This window comes from Cebus imitator, unplaced genomic scaffold (genome assembly GCF_001604975.1).
Source record: "Cebus imitator isolate Cc_AM_T3 unplaced genomic scaffold, Cebus_imitator-1.0 Scaffold8, whole genome shotgun sequence".
In the NCBI taxonomy this organism is placed as follows: Eukaryota; Metazoa; Chordata; class Mammalia; order Primates; family Cebidae; genus Cebus; species Cebus imitator.
In genome coordinates, this window is record NW_016107323.1 from 2,004,296 (window position 1) to 2,020,821 (window position 16,526).

The 16,526-nt window shown below is 37.9% G+C and overlaps 1 protein-coding gene across 1 annotated transcript in view; it reads right to left on the reverse strand.

Moving 5' to 3' along the window:
- SLC41A2 (solute carrier family 41 member 2) overlaps positions 1-8,333 on the reverse strand; it is a 150,942-nt gene extending 142,609 nt beyond the window's left edge. The window contains exon 1 of the mRNA XM_017540553.2: positions 8,198-8,333. The gene's annotated coding sequence lies outside the window, so the exon portion shown is untranslated. The remainder of the gene's footprint in view (positions 1-8,197) is intronic.
- Between the last annotated feature and the right edge of the window lie 8,193 nt (positions 8,334-16,526).

Sequence of the window (16,526 nt, forward strand, 5' to 3'; positions counted from 1 at the left end):
AAATGGGAAAAAAAAAAAAAAAGTTCCTCTTGCCTAGTGACATCGTAGCTGTCAAAACGCCATAACAGGAGGCATTAGCCACATTTGTGATGATGCTGGTATAAATAAACCTGTGCTGTCAGTCATATAAAAGTATAGCACATACAGTTATGTATATATAGTACATAATACTTGCCAATGATAATAAACAATGATTTTGTTACTGGTTTATGTACTTACTATAACACATTTATATTATTTTAGCATGTATACCTGCTCCATGTGTGCTACTGACCCTGCAAACCTTTTCGTGGGGCAAGATGCGGAGGTGGAAGACAGTGATAGTGACAATCTTGACCCTAGGTAGGCCTATGCTAATGTGTGTGTGTATTAGTCCATTTTCATGCTACTGATAAAAGACATACCCAAGACTGGGCAATTTACAAAAGAAAGAGGTTTAGTTGGACTCATAGTTCCATATGGCTGCAGAGGCCTCACAATCATGGCGGAAGGCAAGCAGGAGCAAGTCACATCTTAACATGGATGGTGGCAGGCAAAGAGAGAGCTTGTTGTGCAGAGCAACTCACCATATCTCGTGAGACACATTCACTATCACGAGAACAGCACAGGAAAAGCCTGCCCTCATAATTCAATCGTCTCCCACTGGGTTGCTCCCACAACATATGGTAATTATGGGAGTGACAAGATGAGATTTGGGTGGCAACACAGACCCAAACTCTATCAATGTATATCTTAGATTTTAATGAAAAAGCTTTAAAAAGTAAAAGGAAAAAACAAAAATTGAAAAAAGTGTATAGAATAAGGATACAAAGAAGGAAAATATTTTGTGCAGCTGCACGATGCATATTTTCTTTTTTTAAGACGGAGTCTTGCACTGTCACCCAGGCTATAGTGCAGTGGTGCAATCTCGGCTCACTGCAATCTCCACCTCCTGGGTTCAAGCAATTCTCCTGCTTCAGCCTCCCAAGTAGCTGAGACTACAGGTGTGCACCACAATGCCCTGCTAATTTTTTTGTATTTTTAGTAGAGACAGGGTTTCACCGTGTTGGCCAGGATGGTCTTGATCTCCTGACGTCGTGATCCGCCCACCTCGGCCTCCCAAAGTGCTGGGATTATAGGCGTCAGCCACCACGCCCGGACCACAATGTGTGTTTTAAGCTAAGTGTGATTACAAAAGAGTCAAATTTTTTTATATTTAAAGTTTACAAAGTAAAAATGTTACAGACTAGGTGCAGTGGCTCATGCCTGTAATCCCAACACTTTAGGAGGCCAAGGCAGGAGTTTTCCTTGAGCCCAGTTCAAGATTACAATGAGCTATGACCATGCACTGCACTCCAGTGGATGACAGAGCAAGACTCTGCCTCTAAACAATTTTTAAAATTAAAATTGAAATAAAAAATTAAATTATAGAAAGCTACAGTTTAATATTAACGAAGAAAAGTATTTCTGTACATGTTATGTAGCCTGAGTATATTTATAAAGTCTACAATAGTGTACAGTAATGTCCTAGGCCTTCACATTCACTCACCACTCACTCACTGATTCACTCAGAGCAACTTTCAGTACTGAAAACTCCATTCACTGTAAGTGCCCTATACAGGTGTATCATTTCTATTTTTTTAGACTGTGTTTTTGCCAAACTTTTTCTATTTTTAGATACACAAATACTTAAAATTGTGTAACAATTGCCTATAATATTCAGTACAGTAACATGTTATGCAGGTTTGTATAGTACTTACTGTACCGTAGCCTAGGTGCCATAGGCCAGACCGCACAGCCTTGATGTGCAGTAGGCTCTACCATATCAGTCTGCGTTAGCATACTCTATGATCACACAATGATGAAATGCAACTAACAACACGTTCCTCAGAACTTATCCCCATCATTAAGCCCTTCATTAAGGGATGCATGACTGTATTTAGTGTCTTAGGTTCTTGTTATCAAAGTGTGGTCTCGGGTCCAACGGCACGGCATCAACTAGGAAACTAAGAAATGCAGGGCCTCAGTCAGCTCCCATCCCAACTCACCCTCCTCAGTCCAAATCTTCACTTTTAATGGCATCCCAAATAATTTGTGTTAGTTTGAGAAGCACCTCCCAATACATTCAAAAAGGAACCTGATTCATTCCTAATACACCAAACATTTGATATTATCAGGCTTTCAAGTGTGAACAGGGATATAAGCAGTGATACTGCATACAAACCTACTTGTGCAAATATAAACTGCTGAAACCACTTTGGAAAACAATTTGGCATTATCTACCAAAACTGAGAGGCATGTGTCCCACAATCTAACATTTCCATCCTTAAATCCTTGCCCTGAAGAAATTCACACTGTACACTGTAAGACACATGAAATATATTCTTGGTAGCATTATTCATGCCAGCAAAATAAATGGAATTAATCCATGAGAAAGGATAAATTATGGCATATCTATTAAATGTAATATAAGAATAAGGATATGATAAACACAGATTTCAAGAGAGTACTTACATTTGATGAAGTGATATAAAAGCACCCAGGAGTTTCCAAAGGTATTGGTTACACTGTTTAAGCTTGGTTGTGGGCACCTAGTGTTCATTATTGGTCTTCAAATTGTGTATATACAAGAGTGCTTCAATGTGATTGATACTGTGATGGATGTTATTACTACTCCCTGTTACTGCTCCCCTCCTACAGGAGGATTCCTGTCTCTACCTGCTACCATATGATTTGCAGGGACTGTAGGAGAATTATACTTCCTCATCTCGACTAGCACCAGGTTTAGCCATGGGATTCCCTTTGGCCAACAGAATAAGAGCAGCAGCAACACCTACAAACAGAAACAATTCAGCTATGTCTCTTTCTTCTCTCTGTCATGAGAATGACATGTCCTAGGCAGTTGCTCCTTCTTCAGGCTGGGACCCAAGACAACGACACATGGAGAGATACTGCGACCACAGCCACCCCATGGCAATCCACAGGCTACACATAGCAGGAGAAAGAAATAAAGCTCTGCCCCGGAAAGCCACTGAGAGTTTGGAATTGTTTATTACCACAGCAAAACCTAACAAAAGCTAACTTAAAAAGTGTATGTTTCAAAAAGTAATCTGACCCACAGATTCCTATCCATTTTAGTTTAGGAGAGTCTCTCTGATATACTGAGCATTTAAAGATTCCAGTCTGTGATCAAGGAGTTTAAAAACACTGGCTTCCAAACATTTGAATCTCAAAAACCAAAATTTCCTCCCAAAATTTTACAAAGTTAAAAACAATCTTTTCCTAAAATATAAGTAAATATTTTAACACCAAAAATGTAGAAAGGACAAAATGTCAGACTAAAGGGCAGTCCTTTTCACTGAACATGCTTAGACTTGTGGAAAGTTCATTTCATGTTTCCTACAAGAGCTCTGTCATAGTTTACCACTGGTTTAAAGAGTCATGTCAGGGATCATTGACTTAAAGGAAAATAAGATCAGACACTACTTGTGAATTCAACCTTACAAAAATAAAAAAAGCATCTTGTTCTGTCACTCAGGCTGGAGTGCAGTGGTGCAATCATAGTTTACTGAAGCCTCAAACTCCTGGGCTCAAGTGATCCTCCCACCTTGGTCTCCTGAGTAGCTAGGACTATAGGTGCTAGACACCACACTCAGCTAATTTTTAAATATTTTGTAGAGACAGGGTCTTGCTATGTTGCCCAGGCTGGTCTCAAACTCCTGGCCTCAAGTGATCACTTCTAGGAAGGGCATAGAGCAGGGGCCTATGCCTCCCAAAGTACTGGTATTATAAGCATGAGCCACCATGCCCAGCCACAAAATGGCTTATTTTTTAAAATAAAGAAAATAAAGTATATTGTATGTGTGTGGATTTACCAAACCAGAATCTTGGAGGAACTCTGCCTATTGTACTAAAAGAGGTATTGTGTTCCATTGCAGAAGTTAAAAAACAACTCAGGAAGTCCAGCAGAGCTGAGAGTCAGAAGACACAGGTCATTCCTAGTTACTAAGAAAGGTATTAAATGGGAGTTTAACATTTTGTTTTGTTCCCACAACAATTAAAAAAAAAAGGTTTAATGCAATCTATTACCACCATTTCATTTAGTTGAAAATCTCAAAACTTGTTAAGCAGGTATATTTATATAAACATACTAAAATCCACAGTACTATCACACACACACACACACACACACACACACACACACACACACGCAGAAATTGACTTATTTTATGGTTATTTTCTATCCTTACTTTTGCCACTCTGCAAGAGTACATTCTGTTCTTTTCACTTTTTCTTTTTTTTTTTTGAGACGGAGTTTCGCTCTGTCGACAAGGCTGGAGTGCAGTGGCCTTATCTCAGCTCACTGCAACCTCTGCCTCCAGGGTTCTTGCAATTCTACCGCCTCAGCCTCCAAAGTAGCTGGGACTACAGGTGCATGTCGCCATGCCCAGCTCATTTTTTGTATTTTGGTAGAGATGTGGTTTTACCATGTTGCCCAGGCTGGTCTCAGCCTCCTGAGTTCAGACAATCTACCTGCCTCCGCCTCTTGAAGTGCTGGGATTACAGGCGTGAGCCACTGTGCTGGCCTTTCATTTTTTCTTTAAGTATACCTTCTCTAAGTTTCTGTTTGCTATTTAAAAAAAAAAAAAAAAAGGCTCACCTCTAAAATGGAATGAAGTTATCTGAAAGTACCTTCTTTTTATCTACTTTTTTTCTTTTTTTTTTTTTTTTGGCTAGGGCACAATGGCATAGCCCTGTAATCCCAGCACTTTGGGAGGCCTAAGAGGGCAGATCACCTGAGGTCAGGAGTTCGAAACCAGCCTGGCCAACATGGCAAAACCCTGTCTCTACTAAAAATACACGAATTAGCCCAGTGCGGTGGTGGGTGCCTATAATCCCAGCTACTTGGGAGGCTGACACAGGAGACTCGCCTGAGCCCAGGAGGTGGAGGTTGCAGTGAGCTAAGATTGCACCATTCCACTCCAGCTGGGCAACAGAGCAAGACTCAGTCTCAAAAAAATAAAAAGAAGAAAGTATCTCCTTTTCATCTCCCCGTCCCCCGTTTTTTTTTTTTTTTTTTTGGCTAAAATAAAGTTTGCTCCTAGCCAGGCACAGTAGCTCACGCCTGTAATCCCAGCACTTTGAGGGGCCAAGACAGATGGATCACCTGAGATCAGGAGTTCAAGATCAGCCTGGTCAACAGGATGAAAGCCCATCTCTATTAAAAATACAAAAAATTAGCTGGCTGTGGTGGCAGACACCTGTAATCCCAGCTACTCAGGAGGGTGAGGCAGGAGAATTGCTTGAACGCAGGAGGCAGAGGTTGCAGTGAGCTAAGATTGTGCCACTGCACTCCCACCTGAGCAACCGAGCAAAAAAAAAAAAAAGCTCCTAAGAAAAATCTTGACCTTTTAGCTTAACCTAAAAACTTTCCACTGAAACTGAATTCAAGAACTCACATAGGTTTAATTTAAGAAATAGGGAGTGATGTCAAACTTTCTTAACAAGCTGGGGAACATGGAGGAGAAGTGAAAGGACAATTAACTGTCATGTCAGTAACACTGAATTGCTGCAAAATAGATGGTCCTGAATGATCTGCACAAACACAAAAGCTTGAGAGCTTGAGACATCTCAGACACAATTTAGCTACTGATACCCCAAAGCTAGCTGATTCCATAAAACAATCACTCATTTCTAGGGTTCCCTACTGACAGGAAAGAACAATGTTATAACATTTATCAATCCTTCAGCTTCTACATGCCTAAACATTTGTAAAGGATTTGTTTAAGCCTACAGAAGCAATAATGGATATGTTGAAAGAATCCTCTATATAATAAGTCCTCAATACATCTCAAAAAATTTTTCAATAAAACCAGACCTAGAGCCACTGGTTTTGTTCTCAGAATCACAACCCTCAACTCCCACCTTCCCAAAAAAAATTAATAGAAATTTTTTAAAGGAATTTTCATTTGGAAGGATACATCAAAAGCAAGCCAATGAATCAACTAAAACACAATCCAGTTAAACCAACTCTTAACTGAGAAAATTTTGACAGAATAAATATGGTATGTGTCCAAAGAACTAACTGGATTGCATAAACAGAGTACAGTTCATTCTATCAGATTTTATCTAGCCCCTATCAAACCAAGCAACTGAAAAGTGAAAAATATCAAATAGCTAATGCATGTAGGGCTTAAAACCTAGATGACAGGTTGATAGGTGCAGCAAATCACCATGGCACACATATATGTACGGAACAAACCTGCACATTCTGTGCATATGTCCCAGAACTTAAAGTAAAATTAAATTTTAAAATCTGAAAAATAAGGCCGGGTGCAGAGGCTCACACCTGTAATCCCAGCACCTTGGGAGGCCGAGGCGGGTGGATCACGAAGGTCAGGAGTTCAAGACCAGCCTGGCTGAGATGGTGCAACTCTGTCTCTACCAAAAATACAAAAATAAGCTGGGCATAGTGGTGGGTGCCTGTAATCCCAGCCACTCGGGAGGCCGAGGCAGACAATTGCTTGAACCTGGGAAGCAGAGGTTGCAGTGAGCTGAGATCTCACCACTGCACTCCAGCCTGGGCAACAGAGCAAGACTCTGTCTCTAAAGAAAAAGATAGGTAGGTAGGTAGATAGATAGATAGATAGATAGATACATAGATAGATAGATAGATAAAAAGTCAAAAATAATTCAATCATTTAACTTGGAATTCTGATTAAACTGACAGTGATGAATAAACATCGCTGCCTTTGTAATACAGGAACAAACAACTACCAAAAATGTTAGTGCTGCTGTTGTTTGAGACAAGTCAAACAGTAGATGGATAGCAAACAACTTGAACTAGAGAACTCTATTTTGAAGTTGAGAAAGTGCTTTTAAGCAACAACAAAAAAGAGGTATATTTATTTCCCCTATTCTATCTTAAACATTTCTTACATGTATCTTATTTTTTAAAAACTACCAAACACTCTCTCTTACAATTGACATGCGGCTGGACACAGTGACTCACACCTGTAATCCCAGAACTTTGGGATGCTGAGGCAGGTGGATCGCTTGAGCCCAGGAGTTTGAGACCAGCCTGAGCAACGTGCCGGAAACCCATCTCTACAAAAACATAAAACTTAGCCAGTCATGGTGGCACATTCCTGTGGTCTCAGCTACTTCAGAGACTGAGGAGGGAGGATCACTTGAGCCTGGGAAGTCGAGGCTGTAGTGAGCCATGATCGTGTCACCACACTCCAGCCTGGGCTATAGAGTGAGATCTTGTCACCAAAAAAAAAAAAAAAAAAAAATTGACATGTTAAATTCATTGATTTCCTGCAAACTATTTCAGAGAACGTTACCTCATCACTCAGCACCCCCTCCCCTATATATAGTCATAGAACATTTAGAAATTATAGCTATAGAAGGCCTTGCTACTAAAACTAGTATTTTTGCTTTTCTTCAAAAAAAATTGAGCCAGCTTACAGAAGTGAGAGAAAAAAAAGAAAAGGAAAAAAAGAAAAAAAAATTGAGCCAGCTTTTTTTTTTTTTTTTTCACTTGGGCAGTGAGAAAACTTACAACTACATCTGAAACTCAAATTTTATATTCAATTTACTCATCTAATGTTATACTCCTGGTTTTATTTTATCTGGCACTCTGTAAGTTGCAGTGTTTATGTTTTATTCTTACGTACTCTACCTTGTGACACGGAGTCAGCTTATAAAAAATACCTACAAGAAACAGTGATTTCTCTGGCACTTATAAATCTGAAATAGCTAAATTTAGAAACTAAATAACCACAGTTCATTAGCATTACAAATGAGCAGAAATTGTTATTCAGGATTCATATAAAAGTATACCTCCATACTTCACCCTTAACACATTTTTATCCTCTCAGAGTTCGATTTTTAAAATGCAAAACCCACTCGGGAGCCAAATTAAAATATACACTTGACTCTTTTTAATTAAACTGATAGTTAAAAGCTTCCAGAATTCTAAGGTGCAGAAAAGATGCCAATGGGTCCAAGTTTAAAAGGAAAAAAAGCAAAAGCCTTTTTAAGAGAAGAGAAAGAAAGAAAAAGAGCCAATGTATCAATGTTTAGAAGAAAAAGTTCTCTTTTTAAGTAAAAGGAAAAAAATTACTTGCCATTGGTAAGGTTATCCTTTTTATTCTACAATTTTAGTCCATGAATCTCTCATCATTTTTATGGCTATCAAATAACAAATACTTACTTGGAGCACTCATCCACAAACCCTTTTCTTTCCCCTGTCCCCAGAGAGAAGCAGCGCTCTACCCTGAGCTGGTGGCATGGAAGCACATCAGATGATGAGGTGGCAGTGCAGGACAGCCTCCACACCAAGGTCTTCCTTAGGTGGTGGCCTAACATCACCTTCCCTCACCAGGATACCCAGGGGATAAAACCAATCTTCTACCTTCCCCAAACTGCACTTTCTGTAAATCAGTTCGAGTGTGCCAACTCATCAGAACAGACTAAATTGAGATTAGTAAATCACAGGTGCACAGTATCATGTTACTCAATTATCTTGGCATCAAATTGAAACAATGACCTAACTCTGAGTTCTTTACTCACTGCAGTCAAGTAAGTCTCTCTTCTGCCCTTTGGTCAGGGCTGGACACTATTTTATTCAAATACCAGTTTGTCTGTTTGTTTTCAAAAGAACTCTTCTGGAGGGTTCTAAGCCCAACTTGAAATTTAAGCTAAAACTACTCTCAAAACCATCCCAAAGGCCAATTTAGCTGTCATATAGTGGTCTTTGCTCATAAAAATTCCCAACTACTTTGGGAGGCTGAGGCAGGAGAATTGCTCAATCCTGGGAAGTGGAGGTTGCAGTGGGCTGAGATGGAGCCAGTGCACTCCAGCCTGGGCAACAGAATGAGACCCCGTCTCAAAAAAAAAATTCCCAACTACCCTTCTTTCCAAGATTATTTAAAAGTGTGTTTCTAATATCCATTGGCATAGAGTTCTCTTTTATTGTTTTTATATTTTTCATAAAAGTAGTATGCATTTGGCCGGGCGCGGTGGCTCACGCCTGTAATCCCAGCACTTTGTGAGGCCGAGGCGGGTGGATCATGAGGTCAAGAGATCGAGGCCATCCTGGTCAACATGGTGAAACCCCGTCTCTACTAAAAAAAATACAAAAAAAATTAGCTGGGCGTGGTGGTGCGTGCCTGTAATCCCAGCTACTCAGGAGGCTGAGGCAGGAGAATTGCCTGAACCCAGGAGGCGGAGGTTGCGGTGAGCCAAGATCGCGCCATTGCACTCCAGCCTGGGTAACATGAGTGAAACTCCGTCTCAAAAAAAAAAAAAAAAAAAGTAGTATGCATTCAATGGAAAAAAAAGATAAACAAAAAACGGTTTATCCTGAAAATCCACCATCCAGAGATAGTTATTGATGACATATTGGTATGTATAAATTTACTATATTTTTTCCAAATACATGTTTAAAACAAAAATAGGCTCATATTGGACACACTGGTTTGCATCCTGCTTTTTTCATTTCATAAAATATCTATAAAATTTCCTTAATCAATATTATGCTACAGTTATCTTTAAATAAAAGGCAACAGCTTCATTCAATTAATACATCCTAAATACTTTCAGACAATTCAGAATTCTGCTGTATTCCACTATTTCACAGCCATGACTCACTTATATCTTATATTGGTTAATGATTGTGAATAAATAACTACAACCCATAACCTCCAATGTGAAGCCAAGTTACCAAGTCCACGGTGTATCTCCCCTTCAATCCATCACATATAATTCAAAATTAAAATAATGACAAAAAAAAAACAAGTATCAGAGTCACAAAAAGGTATGATATTTTCACCATGAATTCCACTTCATTGTTTTTACAAAAATTATAAAACATTAAATTTTTTTTTAATCTCTTTTGGTGACCTTTTCTAGTGCTCAAACGTTTTTTGATTGCATATTAAGCATTGTTCCCAGGGGTTGAGAAAGGAATAGATTTTTTTTGTTCTAAGAAGTAGCATAAGAGTTTTAAATTCAGGTTATAAAATCCATACACAATCAAAATCCCATATCTGAGTTTACAGATTTCAATCAGGCACTTTTTTTTTTTTTTTTTTTTTTGTAGAGATATGGCCTCACTCTGTTGCCCAGGATAAACAGGATGAGGGGCAGTGGTGTGATCCTGGCTCACTTTTTCCTTGAACTCCTGGACTCAAGCGATCGTCCCACCTCAGCCTCCCTAGCAGCTGGAACTACAGGTGCATGCCACCATACCAAGCTCATTTTTAAAAATGTTTTGTGGAGACAGAATCTAACTACATTGGTCAGGTTGGTTTTGAACACCTGGCCACAGGCTGTCTTCCCACCTTGGCCTCCCACAGAGCTGGGTTTACAGGTGTGGGCCACCACGCCTGATCCAGGCACATTTGTAAAAGGAGAATACTAACTACTTATTCAAAGTTGTATTATTCATGTGGAATCTTTATGGCAAGTACTTTATGCTATGTTTGAAATTGTACAAAGCTTACTGAGATGTTTGCAATGCTTTCATTCGATGAAATGATATGACTTGTATTGAGTGATTTTTATGGGGAAATTTCAAGTGACTTGTCAAATCTTCACATTTCAAATAAGAAAGACAATCTGCCTCCAAAAATTAACTGTCAAGAAGTGTCAACACACTAATGATAATGAGAGCAGTTAACAGCTGGGGCTTCAGAGTCAAGTTGGCTTACATCGTGACTTTCACTGTGGACCTATGCCTCTATACCTCAGTTTTCTCATGTAAATACATCTCCTTCACTGGTTTATTGTGAGGATTAAGTGACTTAATACATACAAAGTGCTTAGAACAGAGTTCAATCAATGTTAGCTAATATTATCATCATTCATCACTATTTTACATTTTTATAAAAGACTCAAAACCTAACTTCCCACCTCTTTCTTATCACAAAATATGCTATGTCATACAATCACAAAAATGTTGTACATTGCTGTGCTGAATTGCCGGCTTTTAATTTATTTTTTTCTTTCTTTTTTTTTTTTTTTTTGAGACAGTTTCACCCTGTCGCTGAGGCTGGAGTGCTGTGGTGCAATCTCAGGTGGCACATTGCAACCTCCACCTCCTGGGTGGAGCAATCAAGCAATTCTTCTGCCTCAGCCTCCTGAGTAGCCAGGACTATAAGCACGTGTCACCATGCTTGGCTAATTTTTGTATTTTTAGTATAGAAATACAAATTTCTTGGCTAATTTCACCATGTTGGCCAAGCTGGTCTGAAACTCCTGACCTCAGGTGATCTACTCACCTCAGCTTCCCAAAGCTGGGATTATAGGCATGAGCCACCATGTGCAACCACTGGCTTTTAATTTTAAGATGAACTGTTTTGTTCAAATTTATAAATTGTTTTGAACAATTAGAACAAAATTTTTTGTTCTAATCTATAAAAAAAATCAACTGGATTTTAATATTTATATTTTATATGACATCCTATTTTTCACTAAATTAAATTGCCAGTATATTTTTTAAATTACATTTATATTTTACATATATATATATATATGCACTGACCAATATGAATACATACTAAACAGTACATATATATACCAAAAAGTGTAACTCTTCACAGAACCACAATGCTTTAAAAGGAAAAAAAGACAATGAAAGTTGGACTAGGAACTAGCCCTAATACTGTTTTTTAAGTATCATATCTCATATTTTAATTTATAAAAGACATCTAAATAACATTTTTATAATTTACAAATAAACCAGATTATCTTAAATCTTATGCTAATGAGCTAAGTCTACTCAACCAGAACTCATGAAAGCATTAGAATCCACCATGGTTTGCCTGGGGTCATTTTGAAACTCCACTAATCTAGAAATGCGACAACAGAGTTTTCTGACTTTTCTTGGAAATAATTAAAATTGTTACTGTGGAAATTCTTTATTGTTTCTTATCTAAAAGACAGGTGACAATAGCAGATATAATGAAGAAAATAGCAGCTGAGCTTTTGGGATGCAGGGATTCCTAATAATTTTGCTTTCTTTTTTTTTTTTTTTTTTTTTCTTGATTTTTTTTTTTTTTTTTTTTTTTTTTTTTTTTTTCTTGAGACAGAGTTTTGCTCGTGTTGATCAGAATGGAGTGCAGTGGCACAATCTTGGCTCACTGCAACCTCCACCTCCCACGTTCAAGCGATTCTCCTGCCTCAGCCTCCCAGGTAGCTGGGATTACAGGCATGCACCACCACGCCTGGCTAATTTTGTATTTATAGTAGAGACGGGCTTTCGCCATGTTGGCCAGACTGGTTTCGAACTCCTGACCTCAGGTGATCCATCCACCTCAGCCTCCCAAAATGCTGGGATTACAGGCATAAGCCACCACGCCTGGCCTCTTTGTCATATTTATAAGAGTAGCCTTTCATTAAGTTCATTGGATAATGACCAAAAAAAAATGTTTATTTCTCCAGGAAGTAGTCCTTTGGCCTAATTTGCTTCCTACATCATTTATACTTACCAGGAATATAAACAGCTTATCAAAATGACACCCTCAGACTAAAAAAACATTGCTCCAAAGACATAAAGTCTAATCAACAAGTCCTCCAAAAGATATAAAAACTTAAACCTAAAGGAAAGGAGATCACCCATTCTATCTACATCAATACCATGTAAAGCAAAAAGAATTGCTTCCTCTTATATATATTGACTTCATTTTATCTTTTGTAAAAAACCTAGAAGATAGGTAGTTCATCTTTCACAGATTAGAAAATTGCATCTCAGAGAGGTCAAGTAATATGCCCAAAGTTACGACGTTAGTATGATAAAGACACAATACTTGAGTTGGTCACTTTCTGACTAACCAGTTAATGATAAGGAAGCCACTGCAGACATTTCTCTATGTTATAATCCTCTAGCACCAGTGTACAAGACCATGGGCACGAGAATGATAGAACCAAGGTCCTTCCAGTGTTCCCTCTCAGCTCCTTTCATACCCAGCACTGGAACCCAGTAAACTGGATTCAAGTTATTTTTGAACACAGTTTATAGCTCAAGAATGCAAACAGCTCCTTGAATCCAGGTCTGACCTCTAATTCATAGGTGAACCATTTCTACACTGTCTTCTGTGACTCAATTAACAAATGAACAAATATTTTCAGAAGGCCCAGAAATGTAATCATATCATAGATTGCCTTGTTTATAAGTACCAATATAAAATAGTGTGGAAGAAATAACAGACCACTGATAACTTTAGTACCTGCTCCTGGAATGCTCTTACTTTATAACATATTATTTCACTTATTTACACGATGATCATCCTTTACTAGTCTATAAGCTCTTGCTACAAAATTCTGCATATAACCCACACAGTATTAGACAAAATGTAAGTGTTCACCAACTACAAGTTGAAAGGAGGAATGAATAAAATAATGGTGCACTGAACCTTTTTCTTTTGAGACAGAGTTTTGCTCTTGTTGCCCAGGCTAGAATGCAATGGCGTGATCTGGGCTCAACGGAATGGAACCTCCACCTCCCGGGTTCATGAGACATTATGGTTTTATAAGGGGCTCTCCCCACTTCGCTCCTCACACTTCTCTGTCTCCTGTTGCCATGTGACGAAGGTCCTTGCTTCCCCTTCACCTTCCACCATGACTGTAAGTTTCCTGAGGCTTCCCCAGCCATGTGGAACTGTGAGCCAATTAAACCTCTTTCCTTTATATATTAGCCAGTTTGGGGTATTTCTTTATAGCACTGTGAGAAAGGACTAACACAGTCTCACTACTTTTCCCAGGCTGGTCACGACCTCCTGAACTCAAGCCATCCTCCCACCTCAGCCTCCGGAGGTAGTTGGGACTACAGGCACTGCGGCTGGCTAAACCTTTTATTTTTAATGCAGAAGGACCCTTGATTTAAATTAAACCCTGTGTGAAATCCCAGTATATAAAACCATTTTGCAAAAGCAAAGCAGTACCTGTTGAAGCACCCTGGTTTTCACCCGCTAGATCCCCATATTACCCAACTTGAGAAGACCCTGAAACTCTTCCTCACAGTTTAAAAACCCCTGGGTTAGAAAAAGATCTGGAAGGCAAACATCAAAGTGCTCAAAGCATTTACCTCTAAAGAACTGGGTATGCCTAGATAGAGGTGGCTGAGGGAGGGGTAGGCAATAGTAAAAAGCAAGATTGAAATACCATTTCCATTTTTTTTGATTCTACATATTTTTATATTAAATGAACTTTTGTTTAAGTTGAGTAATTTTTACTTGTTTATTTAAAAATTAACAGAAAGAAAAAGTATTTTTAATGGTTAAACTTTTTCAAATGGATTGACAAATTTGTGTAAATAATTTCCCTATAGCAGGACATTATCTTGGCTAAATTACATTGCAATGAAAATGAGTATCTCTGTGCATAATCCTTTCACATATTTAGAGTTATTTCCTTAGGAAAAATTTGTACAAGCTAACAGTTTCCATTTAGTTCTATAATGTACTGCTTAAAATAAGACTCTCTGGAATATAAAAAGATAAAATTATCTGAGTGCTTTTTAAAAGCCATCCCATATTAGCAAAATTTGATTTTAGCATTCCAGTTAAGATACATAAACCCTAACTGAAAAACGAATGAGCAAAATTTTCACAAGTCAAAAATTTACTAAGATAAATTTGAATCGGAGCTGAAATCTCCTTACCTTTTATGAATTATTCTTAACTTCTTTTGCCACTTATTAGAACCAAACACTGAAATAATTTTTCCTTCATGGTTGGGTTTCACAGTTTAATTCTGTGAAGTCATAATACTGTGACAGTAGAATCATTCTCTGGCAACAAACTGACATCATTAAATTCTTATTTGTAGATTCTTTTGGGTATATGGATGTTCTACTTTCATTTGCTGGAACAAAATGTATTTTCTGTTGACTCTTCATTAAGCTCATGTGATTGATATATTTTAACTCATTTAGGTTGGTGCAAAAGTAATTGCAGTTTTTGTCATTACTTTTAATTGCAAAAGCTTTAATTACTTTTCCACCAACCTCATAATTTATTCCTTGTGTCCTCAGCCATTTTTCTAAAACTGCCTTTGGGTGAGTGCTCAGAGAATGTCTCTAAGTTCAAACAAAACAGAAATGATTTCTGGATTGGCTGCTCCTTTGAGCAATCTGTGTCACTGTCCTGCACTCCCTGGGAGGAGAAACATCAAAACCAGAATGTTTATTGTTCTTTCTATTATCTCTCCTACTCTTTTTAACATAAGAATACCTTTTGTTGAATTATCTTTATAATAAATGTATGCAGTTCTAGCACTAAACATGATTTCAACTGAGAAAAAAATTTTGAATGAAAACTTTTTCTTTGTTCCAAAACAGATTTACTAAAAACAGCAACATCATGTCTGCTACTGCATAATGTTCCTAATATTCAAGGCATTTAGACTCTATCAACAAAGATTTGCTTAGTCTCTATATTGTGAGCCAGGCACTATATTAGTTGCCAAAGATTCAATGTGAAAGGACAGAAGTGAAACTTGTTGGCGCAGATCTTTTGGTCTTAGTGCAAAGGTACTCAGGCAAATGAATCTTTATGAACTGGGAGATTCTAATAACAAAAACAGTGGGAAGATTCTTTACAAGAAATAGATTGGAACCAGGTTTTGGAATACCTGTAATGCTGGGCCAATGAATTTGAAGCTTACATTTGAGTTAAGAAAGACCAGGTACCCAAAGAGATCTTTTTGTAAGGATCTCTAATCAGGCCCTGATTAGAGTTTTTCAATGGCTTGTCATTTCCTCTAAGATAAATCCAAATTCTTTAATAAGGTTAACTAAATCCTGCATAAACACCCCTACTTACCTCTATAATCCAGTAAGTATCTAAGAGTGACACACCCTTAGTTTTTATTGTATTTCTTTGAAAAAAAAAAAAAAAAACATGGGGGTTACAACTCACTAACTTGCTTTCACAATCTACTAGTAGGTGCCCACAGTTAAAAAGCAAATGTGACTTTAGTGTACCACATTCTCACGCCTATTGGCCTTTCCACATGTTCCTTTTGCCCAAAACACTTTTGCTCAACCTCACGCTTCCCTTTTACCTAGTTACTCCCTATTCAACTTAAGATCTCAGCTCTTAAACATCATGTCTCTGGCCCTCATAGATAAGGTCCCCCTCTTCAGTGGTTCCAAAGCACTCTACACTTAACTTTATTAGCTTATTATGCTTTATTATAATGATACTTGTACTAACTATTTTTCTAGGTTATAAACTCCTAGAGCAAGGACCCATTCTTGTTCTCTACTGAAACCCAAAGCCTAGCCCAGTATCTGTTACGTATCAAGACATTCCATAAATATTTAACCAGTACTGGTAAAACAAAGAAATAGACTTGAATAATCTATATATTTAATTACACAAAAAAAAGATCATTCAAAAGTTTCTAAGAGATTTAGTAATTTCCAAGGAAAATATATAGTCAGTTCATTTTCATATACGGTGAATTAGTTCCTAGGCTAACCTACAAAACACTATTTATTACCCACAACACACTTGACTATGAGACAATGGCTGTTT